A 20,375-nucleotide genomic window follows, 5' to 3' on the forward strand; every position below is an offset into this window, starting at 1 on the left:
TCGACCTTGGTACGATCGCCTACGAGCGTATCATTTTCTTTGCAGGTCAGTCAAAGAAATTCGGCAACTACGTCTTCCCAGCTGCCATCTTCCGCATGCTGGTCAAACAGGGTCTCGTGGTCGCACCAGATGAGAAGCTTACTCACCCAGCCAGCTCTCGCTTATCAGCCAGACCTACCAGAGACAGGTTGGTCACTGTTGCCGCAGCAGCACCTGTGGATGATCGCACACCGCTTTCTCCGCGCGCACGGGCTATCACTCAGGCCACCATTCAGTTTCTGCGTAAAGAGGAATATCAGCTGAAGAAGCAGCGCAAGTTTTTGGAAGACCAGTTGGCCCTGTAATCCGACTCAGGGGGAGTCACTTAGTTGGTTTTTGGCCCTTTGCACAAGGCCTTGTTTGCCTGTTGACAGACTTATTTGAATTTATTTTGGTCTGTATTAACTATGTCCGACATTATCCTTTATGATGATTATCTTCCTTTGACTTCTCTTTGGCGATTTCTTGACAAAAAAGGGGGAGTATGTCTATATCATCATTCGAATGGGCATCACGCAAGAAGTTGTGCAAGTCAATTCTGTGTTCCTTGGGTGTGTCCATACCGTTTTTGCCGTGTCCACTAGACGTGTGATCACAGGTTGATTCTTTTTGCGTCTTTCTAGTTTCCATGGACTTATCGTTTATCTCCTGGATTTCCGCTGTGCATGCTTTATCATAGGGGGAGTTTTGGTGTAATGCGTTACATCATGTTGATTGGAGGATCTCGGAGGTTTTTGCCAAAAATGCCAAAGGGGGAGATTGTTGCTGCAAACTGCTGGGTACTTTACCTGTGGTCACGGTATCTGCTGACACAGGTCTGGAGCAGTTTTCGTTAAATTGGCAGTTTCGTCAAACCTCATTGATTTCATCAGATATGATCCGATCCTCATATCAGCCCGATTGGGAAACTAGTTATATGGTAAATCTTGGTTGATTCGATTCCTATTTGGTTGAAGATTTGATTTGATTTGGAGTATCACTTAGTTTCCTGTTCGGAATAGGAAACTAGTTACTAAAAGAGAAGTCAACCATTTGCCAAGTTTATTTGATCCCGATTCAGTGGGATCTTGTGAAGGTGATTGTCGGTTTAATGCTGAAGATTCTGTTCTGTTTTGGTTCGGCCTGAAGACTATATAAAGGAGACGAAGAGAACAGATCAAAGTGCACTTTTTCACCTTCTTCCTTGTACTTAAACGAGAGCACTTCCTAACTTTGAGAGTTGTTATCACAGTGCAGTGTGTTGTAATACTTGTAATCTGAAAGAGGGTTGCAAGAAGCCCTTGCTCGTATTGGTAAGGCACATCGTGTAAGTCGTAGACTGTGAGAGTGTAGGCAGTGTGAGGTAAGAACAAAGAGTACACTTAGTAAAATAGGAAGTAGGTTATATATGAGCGAGTTGTAACCCGAGTACTGTCCTGTTGTTACAAAGATAGTGGAATCCTGTTTTACCTCTGGGCTAGGTCCCGCAGATGTAGGGAAACCGAACTGCGTAAATATATCGTGTGTGCCTTTTTTATTTTCTGCACTGTATTTTATATTGCTGTGTTAACAGGCTCCTGTGAGCACACTTGTTGTTTTAACCTGTGATTACAGTCAGTATCACCTTCAATTTTCTCCAAAGCGCAGATTATCAAATTTACGACTTTTAACTTGGGTCACCTACACCCTCTCATATTTTCCTCTCGTTTTCTAATACTCCTTTCCTTTAATTTCTTTTTACTAGAATATTTCTTCTGAAGTTTGTAATTTAAAACCCCTCTCTATCTTATTTGGGTGTTAGTGGATAGTTTTTCACAAGTAAAAAACTCCTACTCTTTGACTTTGAAACTCGAGAGATTGTGACATTAATTAACTACCTATTAAACAAATAGTAATAAATATCCTTCCCTTATTCTCTATAATCAAAGCTTCCAAGTCAAAAATATCAATCACCATTTTCTATCAACAATATTAGAGCTGTGAGAAAGAATAATTAATTAGCCTTATAGGAATTAATCATCAAGTATAAGAATGGGAATCTACTGTGAGTATTCTCCTGCGGCATCACGTCGAAAGGTCTTATTCTCTTCATCAATGACCATTGTCTTCTGTGTTTCGACCATCCTCCTCTACGTCGGTTTTTCCCTTTGTCCTCAGGACATTAATGTAAATCTCACAAATGACAGTACTCCATTTGCAACAAATCTTATTATCACAACCACGTCGGTTCAAACCCAAATTACTAAACAATTCCCTCTCCTTTGCACTAATTACACAACCGATCATGATCACGTCAGAAAGTTACAAACATGTCCTAGGAATTATTATCCTTCCAAACTTACCCCTCTCGTCGCCTTCCCGAAGAATGTCCTCATTACTTCCGTTGGATCTATGAAGATCTACGTCCCTGGGGTGTGACAGGTGTCACTAAAGACATGATCGATAGAGGCAAACATTATTCACATTTTAAGGCAGCGATCATCGACGGGAAGCTCTACGTTGAAAGGTACAAGCGTGCGTACCAAACAAGAGACGTGTTCACGATTTGGAGCATTTTACAGCTTCTAAAGTTGTACCCTGGACAAGTACCTGATTTGGAGCTACTCTTTAGCTGCAAAGATAAGCCGACCGTCGAGAAACGGGATTTTGAAGGTTCGAATGCCAAGCCATCGCCGCCGACTTCTTTTATTTATAGTGGAAATGATAAAGGCAACGGACTTGTTTTTCCGGATTGGAGCTTCTGGGGTTGGTAATGTGCATTGCAAACTCTAGCTTCTACATAATTATGCTACTAAAATTAATTTTGAATGTGATTAATTGAATTATGAGTAGGCCAGAAGTAAGAACAAGTCCATGGGAGATAATGCTAAAGAAAATAAAAGAAGGATGCAAGAAGAGGAAATGGAAGGATAGAAAACCGTACGCTTTTTAGAAGGGTAACTCTAGAATTGCATTGACAAGGAAAGATCTTATGAAGTGTAGACTTTCACCTAAAGGTATTGATTGGAATGCTCAGCTTTATAAACAGGTAATTAATTTCTAAGCTTTTTTTTTTTTTTTTTTTTTTTGAGATTTAAAATAAATTATCTAATTAAATTCGTTAGCAGGATACTAGCTATTTGGGCAAATTTATACGTACTTTTTTTTTTTTATTGTTGAGTGAGCAGGATTGGAGTCGTGAGCGTGGATATGGATTCAACAATTCCAAATTAGAAAATCAATGCGACCACAGGTAAATAAATGTGTTCCATTAATTAATTATATTACTCATAAATTGATTCTTCTTTTTTGTATTTGTTCATAAATGAACTGAAGATACAAGATTTACATAGAAGGGATAGCATGGTCTGTGAGTGAGAAATACATGCTGGCCTGTGATTCCACGACCTTATTCGTGAAGCCAAAATTCTATGATTTCTTCTCAAGAAGCTTAGAGCCAATGATGCATTTTTGGCCTATTCGACCCACACAAAAGTGCAGAGACATTAAATTTGCAGTTGAATGGGGAAATAATCACACCTCCGAGGTAAAATTAGATCGATGTTTACCTTTTTTGATGGGCCAGACATTGATCTGAAATCGAAATCAACTTGCCTATTCAAGTCAATCTAGCCCTTGTGTATAAAATTGTTTCTACATCTAATATTTGAAATCTCAAAACTATTTCTTCAGGCACAAGCTATTGGAGTGGAAGGAACTAGATTCACAGAGGAGCAACTCAAAATGGGATTTGTCTATGATTACATGCTACATTTGTTGAGAGAATATGCAAAACTCTTTAAATGCAAGCCAACAATTCCCCAAGGATGGAAGGAGGTTTGTTCAGAGACATTGGCATGCGATAGAGAAGGTTTAGTAAGAGAATATATGGAGGAATTTATGGTTTTATCTCCTAGCGACTCAATACCTTGTAGAATGCCTCCTCGTTTTGACACGGTTGAGCTTCAGGTTTTTCTAAGAAAGCAAGAGAAAGTCTATAGGAGACACCATTAGAGAGAAGTTATATACCGACCCTTATATACCGACACTCTTAAATGTGTCGGTATTTACACAAATACCGACACATAAAAGGATATACCGACATTTTTTGAACCGAAAACGAAATTGAACTAGAGACTGACACGTGTCCAAAATACCAACACTTAAAAGTGTCGGTACTTTTTAACATACTTGACACATAATACCGACACAAAAGTATGTGTGTAGGTATTTTTTGCAATGGCGACGCACAAATGCCGACACTCATACGTGGGTCGCCTTCGTCAATTAAAAATCTACATCTGATGTTCATATCTCACATTTTCCACTCGGCTCTCTCACTAAACCGATTTTCCTCTCTCTCTCCCCCCCCCTCCCACGTCGACCTTTGCTCTTCCAACCACCACGCCGCCTCTCTAACCAGTCACCCAAAGCTCACCTGACGCCCGAATCACGAGATCCGCCACCCTCCGCTCCTCCTCTGTCTGTGTTAATGTCCTTCTCTGAGTTTAGGCATTTGGATGAACAATCCTTGCTGGAATACATAAGGGCAACTCCTGCTTTGTTCGATAAGCTCGGGAAAACTTCGATCAATTCACAATCAAAGAAGTAGGAGATGGTAATCTTAATTTCGTCTATATCGTTGCCGGCTCACATGGTTCTTTCGTCATCAAGCAAGTATCTATCGATTAATACTGTATTTCACTAATTATTGATAATCAAATTTTGAAACTTTAACAAGGGTTTGAATTGGGTTTTTTTCAACAACCAATAATTTCATATGATCGAAGTTAAGGGGTTTGTTGATACAGTATGTGCTCTTAGATGTAATTAAAGATTTTAGTATCAATACATCTTCTGGTATATTAATCGAGCTCTAAGTGTTCGAAGAAAGCTCTGACTAAAAAACTCTAGCGTGTTACTTGTTTATTGAGTCCGAGTTGAAGTGAAATTGTGTACATAGAATATAGATTTCGGTTTTGAAATTAATTGTAATTAAGGAAATCGTGTTTGAGAGTGTATCCTGACTGAAATGACAGGTTAGTGCAGCTGTGCTAACGGTGATAAGTTAACACAGTATAATATAAACACAGTGCAAAAAGTAAATAACACAGTATATGTTCACGCAGTTCGGTTTCCCTACTCTGCGGGGCCTAGCCCAGTGGTAAACGGCATTCCACTATTCTTGCAACAATAGGACAGTACATTGGTTACAACTCGCTCATATATATAACCTACTTCCTATCTCACTAAGTGTACTCTTCGTTCTACCTTACACAGCCTAATCGACACAGACTAGGACTTACATAGATGCCTTACCAAACGGGTAAGGACTTCTTGCAACCCTCTTTTAGATTACAAGTGTCACCTAATAATGCACTACAATAACAACTCTGTAATAGTTTTATATGTGCTCTTGTTTAATCGCTCTACTGAAGGTTCTACTCGGGTTGAAGACTTCTTCTCCTTTTATACTTGAAATCAAACCCGTTAAGAATAACTCTTTTCCATTCCGGAATCTTCTTCATCAATGCTGAATCAGTTCCGAAATTACCTTCAAATAATCAAGAATCAAATCCCTATAGAGATTGCTTCCCTTTTAGAATCCTTTTATTGAAATACTTTCCTTTACTCAGGATTTCCTTTTTTACAATAGGAAACCTATCTTCAAATCAAATCAAATCAAATCAATGATTGAGTCAAACCGTATCAAGAAGGATTCTTCCTTTACTAATTTCCACAAAAAGACTTGTACTGATAGATCAAATCAGATCTTCCGAAAAATTGGTTTTGACGAAAATAGCCAACTCCAGTAACTGTCGTGTAAACAGAATCAGGTTAACACACACCACAAGCAGTTTGTCTCAACAATCTCCCCCTTTGGAATTTTTGACAAAACCCTCTGTCATAATCTTCAACTCGTCAAGCAGCAACGGAAGCTTCAAAACAACAAGTCTTCATACCAAGGATAACATTTGGAAACTAGTCGAGTGCAAATAGAATTGAACTACTGTGTTATCACATTTTGACTAACACTCCAGATAACACTGTGTACACGGATATGTGATGACACAGGTGTAATTTGCACATATCTGACCGCTAGGATTTCGAACTTGAGTTAGTCGTCCAACGAGATTAATCTCCCCCTATCGTAATGATCTCTTTTATCGTGTTCCAAGATTATATCTGCACCTCGTTAAATATCTCCCCCTTTTTGTCAATAAATCGCCAAAGACTCTTTGTAGGAGGGATAAACTAGCGAATTGGTCAGATGATTAGATAAAGTGCAAAGAGATATTATAGACCAAATAATATCCAAATATATCTGAAAAAAATTGCACATAACAGGGTCTAAGAACAGAGCACTCCCCTTGAGTTCTAGCTGCGAGCGATCTTGGCTTCCATAGCCAGCCTTCTTCGCCTCAACTTGTACTCGGCCTGCTTCAGGAATCTCACTATTTCCCTTGCCACTTCCAGGGCTGCTGGAGCATAGACATAATCTTCTTCTGCTGGAAGAGGCAGCTCGGCATGTTCCCCATCAGAGATATCCATGACATGGTCTCCTTGAGTGAGCCTGGCAGTCAGCTTGAAGGTCTCCGGCTACACAAACTCTTCATTTTCTTCAACAGAAAGACCCTGGTTGATCAGAAGGTCGAAGATAGCAGCAGGATAGACAAAGTTGCCAAACTTCTCGGTCTGCCCAGCAAAAAATATTATCCTGTCATATGCCAATACCCAGGTCAAAACCAACTCTTGTCCCGACTTTGAAGAGTAGGAGCCCCAGTTTCTGGCTCACAGTGTTGATGTGCCGGCAGGGCATCCAATTGGTCACAGCCACTTTGTGCAGGACCGAATAGAAGGCTGTCAGCTCAACTGGCTTCAGAGGAGAGCCACTAATACTCCATCTCCTCTTTTTACCTCCAGTCAGTTCAGAGGCGATCTCATCATAGTTCTCCGAGCATTTCTCTTCAGGATTCCAGCTTTTAAACATATCTGCCAGTAGATTAGGAGAGATAGCATAGAAATTACCTCGCACATAGACTTTCTGATAATTTGGCGAGTCAGGCTGATCCACATCCCTCGGCATGTTATAGTAAAATTCTCGGACCACCTTCTCCACATATTGAGTGTTCTTGGTTGCACTCACCCAGAGATTTTCTTCAATGAGGATTTCCTCTTATTGAACTCCTCTGCAAGGCCACTATCAAGTACCTTCTCAGCGATGGAACTTCTTGCTGCAGGCATAGGGCCAATAATCTCTGGCAGCATGACTAACAAAAGATCCCACAACTGCTGGCTCAGCAGGTTTCTCTTCAGGTGTCTTGGAAGTAGAGGCAGATACGTGCTTGGAGGCCTTCCTCGAGGATCTTGTCACTGTCCTCTTCCTCTTCAAGTTCTTCTTTTCCCGGCTTGTGTTCACAGGAGTCTCAGTTGTAGGTTCTGTCATAAGCACTTCAGCCTGCTCTTCTTCAGTCTGCTCAGGCTGGGAAACACTGGGAGGCTCCCCCTCAGAAGCTGTATCAACAGGCTCCCCCTCAGAAGCTGTATCAACAGGCTCCCCCTCGGACGAATCATCCTCACTGTCTGAACTCTTCTCTTCACTACGCAGGTTCTTAGCAGCAGCAACACCTTCGTGTTGGACATCCTCTGTGTCAACAGGTTCCTCATTATCAACAGGCGAAGTACCTATTTCCTTACCCCCAACATTGACACACTCTTCTGTGCGAGCAGGGTCAACAGCAGCATCAGGCACATAGGGGCCAACTTCTTCAGCAACAGAACCCGAAGACCTTTCCTGTCCGTCTGATTTCTCAGAATCCGGACTTTCATCCACAATTTCAGAAATACCAGTGATTATAGACCTTTTCCTAACTCTACCCGAAGAAGATGAAGAGTTACTTACTGGGAAGAGTGGATATACTATCATGGTCGTTTCTGGGTTTTCCACAGCCATACCCTCGCCGTCAGAGTAGTACCGAGAGATGTCCTCAGGCCTTTGGTGTGAGACGCTTCGCCTGGGCGGGTGACGGCGACGAGTCAGAAGATGAAAGGTTTATCGGCGTCGCGGATGGAATTGTGCGCATGTTTGACGCAATCCGGGACGATCGTCGTGGTCCACTGAGTCTGGATCGTCTTCCTCCTCTAGTTCTTGCCATCACAAACTCACTGATTTTCGATCTAGGGTTTGGAAATTTTGAGAGTGGTTTCCGGTCTGAGGGAGTAGTGTAGCACAGAAATGGAATGGTTTTGCAGTTATGTCTCTGAAATGCTTTTTCTTTCAACCTCTGCAACTTCCTTTAATTTTTAAATTTCCATGGGAAGATCATCTGCTACACGCCAAAATCACTAGCCATTGTGCAATGTGGGCCAAATACAACCCAAGCCCATTTTTTTTCTTTCTTCTTCTTTCGAAGCCCGACTGACACTGTTCTGGGCCAAGACTCATTCGGCCCAGCTGCTGCAACTGGTCTTCTCTTTAGGCCACTGATTATTAAGCCCACTCTTCTTTTCTCGTGTAGAGCAAAGCCACATTCTACAACACAATTTTTTTTTTTTATATTTATTTACCAAAACTTAAACTAACATAAAGTAAGATGGTATTATACAAGGGAAGGGAAGCACTTATCTCGAGTTTCAAGTAATGGTGCAAAATCCTAGAGCTCCTCTCAAGAACTCAAAGCGATTTGCGTCTAGACTCTTCGTAAAGATGTCCGCCAATTGTTTTTCGGTTGAGACATATTCCAAGATCACCTTTTTTTCTTCTACAAGTTCTCGAATAAAGTGGTGACGAATTTGAATGTGCTTCGTTTTGGAGTGCTGCACAGGATTTTTAGAGATGCTTATCGCACTGGTGTTGTCACAGTAGATAGTCAGCACACCTTGCTCTAAGCCATATTCTTCCATCATCTGCTTCATCCAAATTAATTGTGCACAACAACTGCTGGCCGAAATATACTCTGCTTCAGCTGTGGATAATGAAACCGAGTTTTGCTTCTTACTGAACCAAGATACTAGATTGCTCCCAAGGTAGAAACAGCCCCCTGATGTACTTCTCCTGTCATCAACACAGCCTGCCATATCAGCATCACTATAGCCAGCTAACACTCCATTTATTTCTTTTGTATACCAAAGCCCCAAACTAGTGGTTCCAGAGACATAACGTACGATTCTTTTCACAGCTTTAACATGTGACTGTTTTGGAGTGGCTTGGTATCTTGCACAAACTCCTACACTGTAGCTTATATCAGGTCTGCTTGCACATAGATATAACAGACTTCCAATCATACTTCTGTAAAGTATAGGATCGGCATCTTCCCCTTCAATGTCTTTAGATAATTGCTCATTTGTTCTCATCGAGGTTCTCATGGGTTTAGAAGATTCTAATCCAAACTTCTTCACCAGATTTTTGGCATATTTTTCCTGAGTGATCGATGTACCCTCCTTGCACTGCTTGATCTGAAAGCCTAAGAAATAGCTTAATTCGCCCACCATACTCATTTCGAATTCACTGGCCATATCGTGAACAAACTGCTTCCTTTCCTTTGCACTAGTTGAACCAAAGATGATGTCATCAACATAAATCTGGGCTATGGTCAATTCTCCCCATGTGGATTTGAGAAACAGAGTTTTATCAACTCCACCTCTTCTATAGCCCTGTTGGCATAGGTACACAGACAGCCTGTCATACCACGCCCGTGGAGCTTGTTTGAGACCATAAAGAGCTTTAGTCAGCTTATACACATGATCCGGATGTACTGGATCAGTAAAACCTTTAGGCTTCTCAACATACACCTCTTCATTCAAGTACCCATTTAGAAAGGCACTCTTGACATCCATTTGATACAGTGTGATGTCCCCATATGCAGCCACAACTATCAACAACCTGATTGATTCAAGCCGAGCAACAGGAGCAAAAGTCTCATCAAAATCCACTCCTTCGACCTGTGTGTAGCCCTGTGCAACCAGCCTTGCTTTATTCCTGGTAATGTTGCCCTGTTCGTCGGTTTTATTCTTGAATATCCATTTTGTGCCAATGATATTACAATGCTCAGGTTTGGGGACCAGCTCCCATACTTTGTTCCTTTCGAATTGATGTAGTTCCTCCTGCATAGCACATATCCAGTGTACATCCGTCAAGACCTCATCTACCTTTTTTGGTTCAATCTTGGAAGTATAAGCAACATAATTCATCATATCTCTATAGTTTTTCCGTGGCACTCCTCTCGTTCTTCTTTCAGATATGTCTCCAATGATATCTTCAGCAGAGTGGTTCTTCTGAACTCGTATAGAGGGGTATACATTCTGGTTTGTGACAGCAGGTATGAGTTCCTGAGTGTTCCTGGTGTCTGTGCTCACAGGCAACGCCTCCACACTAGGTGTGTTTTCATTGCTGTTAACACCTTCCGTTCCTAACACTCCCACACTAGGTGTGTTATCATTAGTCAAAAGTTGACTGGATCCAGGTTCACCATCCTCTCGATTTTCCATTTCAACCTACTTGTCATCAAACACAACATCGATTGATTCAGTGATAATATTAGATTTTTCCATAAAAATTCGATAAGCTCTACTATTAACTGAATAACCAACAAATACTCCCCTTTCACTTTTAGAGTCGAGTTTTCTCCTAGGTTCTCTGTGCTTCAACACATAGTAGGGGCTGCCAAATTCATGGAAGTAGTTCACTGATGGTTTCTTCTTTTTCCAGATTTCATAAGGAGTTTCCGTAGTGCGTGGACGAAGATACACTCTATTGATAATGTAGCATGCCGTTGACATGGCTTCACCCCATAGCTTGGAGTCTGTATTGGCCCCATCAAGTCAATGCGCAGGAGTTGCAAAGGCCACTCCGTGGTGATATAGGGAACTTTAGGATGTTTTGTCTTTGTCTGCTTTCCAAGTTGGCAATCTCCACAGGTGATGTCTGGATCATATGTGAGAACAGGTAAGTCTTTCACAGATCCTGCTTTAGACAATTCAGCTAGATTTCTGAACCCAATATGTCTAAGTTTCTTGTGCCATATTTTCATATTTTTTGTGCTAGTCTTCAGGCATTTTATATCACCATCCAGAGTATATGTGTTGTCGACTTGTCTTGTTCCTGTCATGACCACTGCTTCTTTACTGCTGATCACTTTGCACCCGTGCTTGTTGAATCTGACTTCACACTCTTCATCACACATTTGAGCTATGCTGATCAGATTATGTTTAAGACCTTTCACCAAGAGAACATTCTTTATTTTTGAGTTTGAAGATACTGGCAAGCTGCCTTCTCCAATTATAGAGTTTGAGTTCCCATCACCGTATGTAACAGTCCCCTGTTTCTTGTAGACAATGCTCCTCAAGATTCCTTTTTCACCGGTCATGTGCTGGGAACAGCCGCTATCGAAATACCAATTTGCCATTCTTGGGGACGAGAGTCTGCACATAAGACTCTTCAATTCTTTCTTCTTTACCCAAATTTTTGGTTGGGAATGATTGACAATATCAACCTTTTTCTTTGGCTGTTTTCGTGGCATTGAAGCAATGAGACTTCGAATATCATCTTGTCGAGCATAACACTTAGGTCTTATATGTCCAAGTTTGTTGCAGTAGTGACATATGATTCTATTTCGACTCCCTCTATTTTTGTACCCTGAGCTGCTTCCTTTTTCTGTTTTTGATGATTTGTGGCCAACTTCTTTGGAGACATTTTATTCAGAATCTCATCAAGACTCCCCTTTCTTTTGTTGAATTTCTCTATTGCACAGTTGGCTTCTTCTAGCTTCTTCTCAGATTCAGACAATTTAGATTTCAATCGTGCGATCTCTGTTTCATATTTTTCAATTATATTGTCGAAATCCTTCCTCTCGGCTGTCATTTGCTTCACTTCACCAAAAAGTATGTGATTGATTCTGAGAGATTCAGTCATTTTTTCAAGAAGATCTTTAAAAGCAGCATGTATGTCTCTGTCATCATCACTATCTAAATCTTCGTCTGAACTTGAGTTCTCCTCTGTCTTCTCTGTGCTAACAATTCCTGTGGTCATATAGTCACGAGCTGTGCATACAGAAGCATGAGCTGTAAAGGCATTAATAGCAGGGAACTCGAGTTCATTTTCTACATCACTAGACTCAGTCTCGTCATCTGATGTCTCCTCATCACTCCAAGTAGACATGAACGATTTCTTCTATTTTTCAAGCGTGTTGGCGCATTTAGCAGCAATGTGACCAAAACCTTGACATTCATGGCATTATATCTTCTCTTTATTGAATCTGGTTTTTCTTTCACTAGACTCACCTTGTTTAAATCTTTGATTACCTCCTCCTGACTCATTCTTTTTCTGGAAGATTCGGTTTTTCTTCTGATTCTTTGAAGAGTAGTCATTGAATTTTGCCTTGTTGAACCTCTTGTACATCTTCCCCATGTTCTTTGATAACAGTGCCAGCTGTTCAGAAATCGACTGCTGCTCTCCTGTGCTTACAGGTACATCTTCCACTCCTGATTTAAAGGCAACAGTTTTAGATTTTGACTTGTCTCTGGTCCTCATGGCCAAAGTCATCTCATGAGTCCTGAGCTTTCCCATCAGATCATCAAACTGTAACATCTCGAACTCTGGAGATTCACTAATAGCATCCATTTTTGAGCTAAACTTCTCTGGTAATGATATCAACACTTTTCTTACAAGTTTGGATTCGGGTATCACCTCGCCAAGAGCAAGAGATTCATTAGCAATGTATCGAAGATTTTTCTCAAAGTCAGCAATAGTTTCATCATCTTTCATGGTTAGAGTTTCAAACCTGGTAGTGATGAGTTGTAGCTTTGATTGTCTGACTGACTTTGTTCCTTCATATGTGAGTTGAAGTGCATCCCATGATTCTTTAGTAGTCTCAAAATTCTGTATAATTTTGAATACACTAGGACGCACAACACATTGAATGATGCCAAAAGCTTTGTTGTTTGCGGTGTAGAGTGCTCGTTCAGCTGCAGTCCATTGATCTTCACTTTTGATATCTTCAACTTCATTCACAGTGATAGTAGGAGGTGTCCACTTCACCTGTGTTGCATGCAGATAATTTCATCTTGGCCTTTCAGGTACCACTTCATTCTATTCTTCCAATAGTCATAATTGGATTCCGTCAGTAAGGGAGGACGAGTGGTTGAGCCGCCTTCTTCAATCCTGTCTTCCATGGTCAGAATATGCAAGATCTTTTCTCAAGAAGATTTCTTAAGCCCGCTCTGATACCACTTGATAGTGTATCCTGACTGAAACGACAGGTTAGTGCAGCTGTGCTAACGGTGACAAGTTAACACAGTATAATACAAACACAGTGCAGAAAGTAAATAACACAGTATATGTTCACGCAGTTCGGTTTCCCTACTCTGCGGGGCCTAGCCCAGTGGTAAACGGCATTCCAATATTCTTGCAACAATAGGACAGTATACGGGTTACAACTTACTCATATATATAACCTACTTCCTATCTCACTAAGTGTACTCTTCGTTCTACCTTACACAGCCTAGTCGACACAGACTAGGACTTACACAGATGCCTTACCAAACGGGTAAGGACTTCTTGCAACCCTCTTTCAGATTACAAGTGTCACCTAATAATGCACTACAATAATAACTTTGTAATAGTTTTATAAGTGCTCTTGTTTAATCGCTCTACTGAAGGTTCTACTCGGGTTGAAGACTTCTTCTCCTTTTATACTTGAAATCAAACCCGTTAAGAATAAGTATTTTCCATTTCGGAATCTTCTTCATCAATGCTGAATCAGTTCCGAAATCACCTTCAAATAATCAGGAATCAAATCCCTATAGAGATTGCTTCCGTTTTAGAATTCTTTTATTGAAATACTTTCCTTTACTCAGGATTTCCTTTTTCACAATAGGAAACCTATCTTCAAAGCAAATCAAATCAAATCAATGATTGAGTCAAACCGTATCAAGAAGGATTCTTCAGTTACTAGTTTCCATAAAAAGATTTGTACTGATAGATCAAATCAGATCTTCCGAAAAACTGGTTTTGACGAAAATAGCCAACTCCAGTAACTGCCGTGTAAACAGTTAACACACACCACAGGCAGTTTGTCTCAACAGTATTCTCAAAACACGAATATAGTTGGGTAGAAATAATAAGATCGGATTTTGAAAACACGATTTTTTTTGTTTTGACAGATGAAGATCGTGTAATGTAAACCCAAGAAATGACAAACACACTATTAGTAGTATATATTACAACACGTGCTATATCTTTCTGATTAATTCGGAAGAGATGAAAAAGAAAGGATCAGAAAACACCACGTCACGTGAGTTGCGGGGGATTAAAGGCTATTCATGATTATTAACAAGAAAAGCAACACCTACTATCTAGTAAGTATATATAAATTAAATAAATACCTTTTCACATTTAATATCTTTAATTATAAGCCACGCATACAATACTTCTATGAATCACTTATGGGTTCAACTAACTTAACTAATAATCAATATTATTAATTAATTAATTAATTTGGCTAAGTAATTTTGGTTTATGCTAGCCGTGCAGTGCTACTGCCGCAGTACTATAACATATATATATATACTGATATTCTTTTCCTTTTTTGGTCTCATTGTTTTGGATTCCTTTCTTTTACTTCTTCCATAAAATATAAAGTTAGATCGAGTTTTTAGTATGCGAAAGATAAAAAAATAAAGCTATATCGACATGCAAGATCAACATGCAAGATCGGGTTTTGGGTGGACGATTTTGTATAAAGCAAGATCAGGTTTTGGAGATGCGAAGATGAAGTTGGTTAGTCCGGCACAATCATTTCGTAATGATAAAGATCGTGTAATAAAAACACGATTTCACATTTTCTTTCCTTAACCCTATATTAATCACCCATTAATCATCCAATTAAGGTGAAGATCGGGTTTTCGGATACCGATCTCTTTATTTCTATCTACAAAATCCCATTTCTCACACATTCTGTCTACCTAACGAAAATTATCATTATTTTGTGTAATTAATTCCTTGTTTATTGATCACATTACATGAGTTCTCGATATTAAAAGTGTTTGGTTGGTGCGAAACTTATTGCCATAATACTCGCTTAGTTGTAGTTCATGCTGTAATCTTTACGGTTTCTAAACCATTGTAAACTGCATTCACTAGGGTGCAGTAGTGTTGGCTCCATTTCCCATCCATGAAGTGGACTTTATTTTAAGGTGTCAAAAATATTAACATGGATTCTGATTTTGTGTTTGAACTTTGTAGGCTCCTCCTTATATACATTGTATAGGGGAATCATTTCAGGTACTGAAAATCAATTGAGAGTCTCTTTATTTAGGTAATTAACAAGTATGATTATACATTTAATAGTTTTTGTTATTTGATCAGCTCTAATCTTGACGGTTTGGTGAGAATGATTATGAACGAATGCATGTCAATGTGGGTTGTTTGATTGATTCCATAGTTTCAAAGAGGTTTAGATTGAATTTCGGTTTAAGGTTTAGACTGGAATTCAAATGGGCTGCTTTAATTCCTAAGCTGTTTATTATTTCTTCCTAAGCTGGTTTAATCCCTCTAAAATCAAATTCCTAAAAAGAGAAATAAACAAAAAAAGCATAAAAATATTTTCTTGCCACGCCTAGATGAAATTTATAAGGATTATTAAAAGACTTACCCTCCAGTCTAAAGGATAAATATATGAATATCCGTCACGTTTGTCGACAAATGAACTATATCTTTCTTGTACATCTGTAAAATGAAAAACTTTATCTGAATTATGTGTCTGCAATATACCAAGTATCCATGTCCAAAAAAAAAAGAATTACTGTCTAACAATGATAATTTTTTCTTTTTCTTTTTTTCGAAATCATGGATTTAAGAGTTTATTCTACCTTAAGCTAAAAGAGACTTTGCTGGTTGTAGTAAGCTTGTTGTTAGCCCTCCAACTCCTAATAACAGCAGACTTCTCTTGCTAGTGTTGCATGTATAAATGAATACATTAAAAAGTCAAAAAGTTTCTTTCATGTACCATTCAACAGCAATCTGAAAAAAGGTTTTGAAATTGATATACAACTCAATAAAGCAATGAAATTCCAATTACAATATGATCTGGTATGATCATGGGTAGTTCACAAAAAATTGCAATTTTGTCTTAAAATTTAGAAGAAATATGAGATGGGTATTACTATTCCTATTAATCTTACTTTCTTCATTAGAAGAGAGTTCCTTGTTTACAGAAATTGAACAAGTAGCTGATCTGGTTAACTGCAAAAACTTGTGGAGCTAATGTCTAGTGTGTTACTTGTTAAGAAAGAAATTAAGAAAGTGTTTTTTAGACTTAGAAACAGAGACTGACCTTGTTTGAGAATGGTGATATGGTTGGCAAAACGCTGTTCAATGAAAGTGAAGACGATGACGAAGAAGAAGAAAGTAGCATTTAGGTAAGTTGGTATTATATGCATGTATTTGTTGTAGAAAGCTTTTTCCCTTTTGCTTTACCACTTTTATAATGTTATTGTTTTTGTAGATTAACAACCAACTTCTGTCATCAACAAAATCTGGTCCATGGAGAAAGGTTGGTTCATTTAGATTCAGTGGCGATCATTTAAATTTATGTTTTTTAAGATGCTCAATATTTCTGGTGTCTACTTGTTTGATTTGATTTCATGTTGTGCAGATGCTTCCATCCAAGGTTGTAAACTTTGTAGGTTACACCTACAAAAACTTTGAAATCGTAGATGATGGTCAGATACCTAGAATAGGTATGTGTTCCTTTCCAAATTGATCATTCATAATACCAAAATATTACTATATATCAAATTTTCTCCTCCATGAAATTCATTGTTTTGTGCATTCAAATGCAGCTGAACTGAAAAAAGAAAAGTGCAAAACCAAAGAGGACCGTCAAGTCACTCTTCGGTAAGTTATCGTTACCATAACTCGTGTAATTATTTTCTTTTACATTATGTTTATTCTACTAGAGTTAAGGTATGGGTTTTTAGAGCTCAACCTAAAATTTAATTATTTCCTTTTTTAATGGTCCCAATCAGTGTTTTGTCCTGAGTATTTCCAGATGATGCTTGTGGTCATCTGAGTTTCAGTAGCTAAATTTTGTTTTTATAAATGACAAGTGTGTATATTTGGTGGTATCTGTATAGATAGTTGTAATTTGGGACTTGACTGCATTTGCATGGCTAGATCCTATTCTTACCTCTCATTTTACTATTGTCTTTAGGTCCGGCTGATAGGACTGTTAAGTTCTGGGACCTTGAAACCTTTGAGCTCATTGGTTCAGCTAGACCAAAGGTAACTTTTATCTCTCTTTCTTTGGACATTGTTTGTGCAAGGGTGTATCTGTTGCTGTTAGTTTCGTTTTTAGAGAAGTCAGTTTCAAGGTATGAATTTTATTGCTTAAGATCCATTTCTTCCCTTGAATCACTTCATTTTGCTGCAGACAAGTGGAGTTCGTTGTATGACCTTCAATCCTGATGGGAGAACTCTTCTGTGTGGAGTGTAGACTGCATGAAAGTCTGGAGGTTATGCTCTTCTACATTGTTGTGTCATAAACATAACTTAATGGCCAATTCTCTTGCAATCGACATTATCTTCAATTCTTGGTTTTACTAGTGGGAAGTATATGATCATCAATGATTTATTATTTTCAATTATTGGTCTACAATGTTATTTTTTTTAATAATTTTTTTTGAAATACTGAGACACTTAGTATGTCAGTATTTTCGGCATTTTGAACCGAACCAAATTTTAAACCGGACCGTTTTTAACCGAACCGAAAAATACCGACACACCAAATGTGTCCGTATTTCAAAAAAATGTGTCGGTATATAGATGTGTCGGCATTCTGTGTCGGCCCGCCACGCCGACAAGAAAAATACCGACACCACGTGTGTCGGTATTGTCGATATCGACAAATACCGACACCATGTGTATCGGTATTGTGTGTCGGAATTGACAAATACCGACACATTTGTTGTGTCGGTATTCAGCTTCTTCCGCGTGGTGAGAGTAGAGGAATGGGAGAGTGAGTATTAGGACAGTACTCTCATTAATTAAAAGATTATGTTTAGTTATATGTGTTTTATTATAATTGTGTATAACTCGTTGTTAACCCAAAACCTTCATACAATTCTTTTAATTTTTCTTTTACTTTATGAAGAAACTTCATTATATGCAGGTCTATTAGCATGTTGGGGAAAAATCTTCGACTGTCAGTCAAGATGAACCGGTGTGTCTGGGTTGATAGAGCTGTCCCTCGGACAAGGTCATCCCGGACAGTCAACCATGGAATACATTGTATATCGAGACAATAGATGACTCGAATATTAACATTTAGGTTGTAACTTTTTTACCATAGCATAGTATATTTTGGCACACATGATTAAAATAAAAGACATTTGTAGTTTATGATATTAATCGTATAAAAATAAATAATTTACACATCAATTGATCACATCTCTGATTTCATGGGGATCGCCAAAGTGTTCAAGTCAATGGATGAGATCAATTTGATTAAGTCATAGGATCGCCGGATAACAATGAGCATTAAAGAGTAAAGATCAACGGATAACAAGTCATTTGATCAACGGATAACAATGAGCATTAAAGAGTAAAGATCAAGCTCACGAGAAAGATTTGGAAGATTAGAGATACATTCTGGAAGGAATGAATGCAGAAAAGGAAACAAGGTCAAATCAAAGGAAATAAAATCGGATCCTGTATTTTCTGATCCAGTTGAAATATACGTACGTCTTAGGAAATCAAATAAGATCAAAATCAAATCATATCAGAATCGTGTATTCAAGATAAGGAGTGTTGACCGAGGAAGATACCCCTATAAATAGAGGACTCATCACCATGAGATCTTTTACACAAACAATATTTCTTGAGAATAATAGAGAGGGAGAGGTTATCCGCTTAGACCCTGTTTGTTGTCATAGGTTCACAATTCAAAAGGTTGAGAATATAGAGTTGAGAGTACTAGTGATGGAAAATTAAGTGGCGGAAACCCTAAATAATCCAGCAAGAACCGAGAGGGACGAGAAGAGCGTCGGATGGAGGTTTATTTTTTGTGTTTTTACTAGCTTTTTGGGTGGTGACCAAATGTTTCCTAAGATAGGATTGTCGGTGGATGAAGATAAAACAAACATTGAACTCCAACCGTTGAACAAAGAATGGTAGGATATAGTGAAGAACTTGAACTCAAACCGTTGAACAAGTAATCACGAACGAGAACCTTACAAACACTCGAACTCAAACCGTTGAATGAGAAATTTGCTAAGTAGTCAAGAGGGTGTGAGAGTTTCAAAAATCTCAAAACTTAAACATAACACTTGAAAACTTAAGGAAATAAAGATAACAACATAATTTTGTTTTTTCAATGGCAAAGTCTGATTTTATTCATCAAACAATTACATATATATAGGAGTTTAAGGAAGAGTCTAGAAAGCCTAATGAAAATTCGGCAATCAAGACATTGATCCCGAAAATGAAAATGCATGAGGAGTAAATGCAAATACTTAGGTACATCACGCACTTATATAGGTACATGATGCACTTACAATGATTCATGACATAAGAAACCTAAATACATCACATAGGAAACTCAAAACACTTAGGAAAACTAAATACATGACTTAGGAAAAGTAAAATGCATGACTTATACATAAATAGGGCTATAGAAAATTGATTGTATGCATGGGCCATAAGGATGGACGAATTTTGCTTGAAGGATCATGATAGAAACATGCTTTAGTCTTTAAGGCCGAACCATGTACCAAGAGAGAGACATGAATAAGCATTGAAGATGGAAGCATGAACTTGTGAGAAGCATGAATAAGTATTGATGGCCGAAACATGAATTTTAAAGGAGCATGTATGATCATTGATTGTCGAGCAGGAACTTGAATGGAGCATGAATAAACATTAAATGTTGAACATGAACTTGGAGAAGCATGAACAAGCATTAATTGAGTCTCCATGTCTAAACTTGTCTTTTCGTTTTCATCATCGATGAAGTCCTTTGAGCTACCTTGAGCTGGATTGAGTTGGGCCGGTGTCAAAGAGAGCTGGATGGAGCTGGTTGGAAGCTTGTTGAGATGGATGGAGCTGGTCAAGAACTTGTTGAGCTGATCTGAGCTGTCCGGAGTCTTTGCGAGCTGATTTAGATCTAGGATCATCCTTGTCTTGAGAAATACTTATAATCTTCTTAACTTGACATTTATTGAGATCATGGGAATGAAAGTAAGATAGGAAGAGGGATGGTCCTCGATCAACTAGCCTGCCAGTTAATGGAATAGGAGTGCTAGAATAGGTTGGGTATCCAGTTTTACTAAGAGATTGTAATTACTATTACTAGTGAGCAAATAGAGTGTGTTTGCTACTAGGT

General features: G+C 38.7%; 1 pseudogene; it reads left to right on the plus strand.

The window, feature by feature from the left end:
* Window positions 1-446: 446 nt before the first annotated feature.
* On the plus strand, window positions 447-4,011 carry LOC139881498 (uncharacterized; annotated as a pseudogene).
* Window positions 4,012-20,375: the final 16,364 nt, after the last annotated feature.

This window comes from Rutidosis leptorrhynchoides, unplaced genomic scaffold, assembly GCF_046630445.1.
Source record: "Rutidosis leptorrhynchoides isolate AG116_Rl617_1_P2 unplaced genomic scaffold, CSIRO_AGI_Rlap_v1 contig165, whole genome shotgun sequence".
NCBI lineage: Eukaryota > Viridiplantae > Streptophyta > Magnoliopsida > Asterales > Asteraceae > Rutidosis > Rutidosis leptorrhynchoides.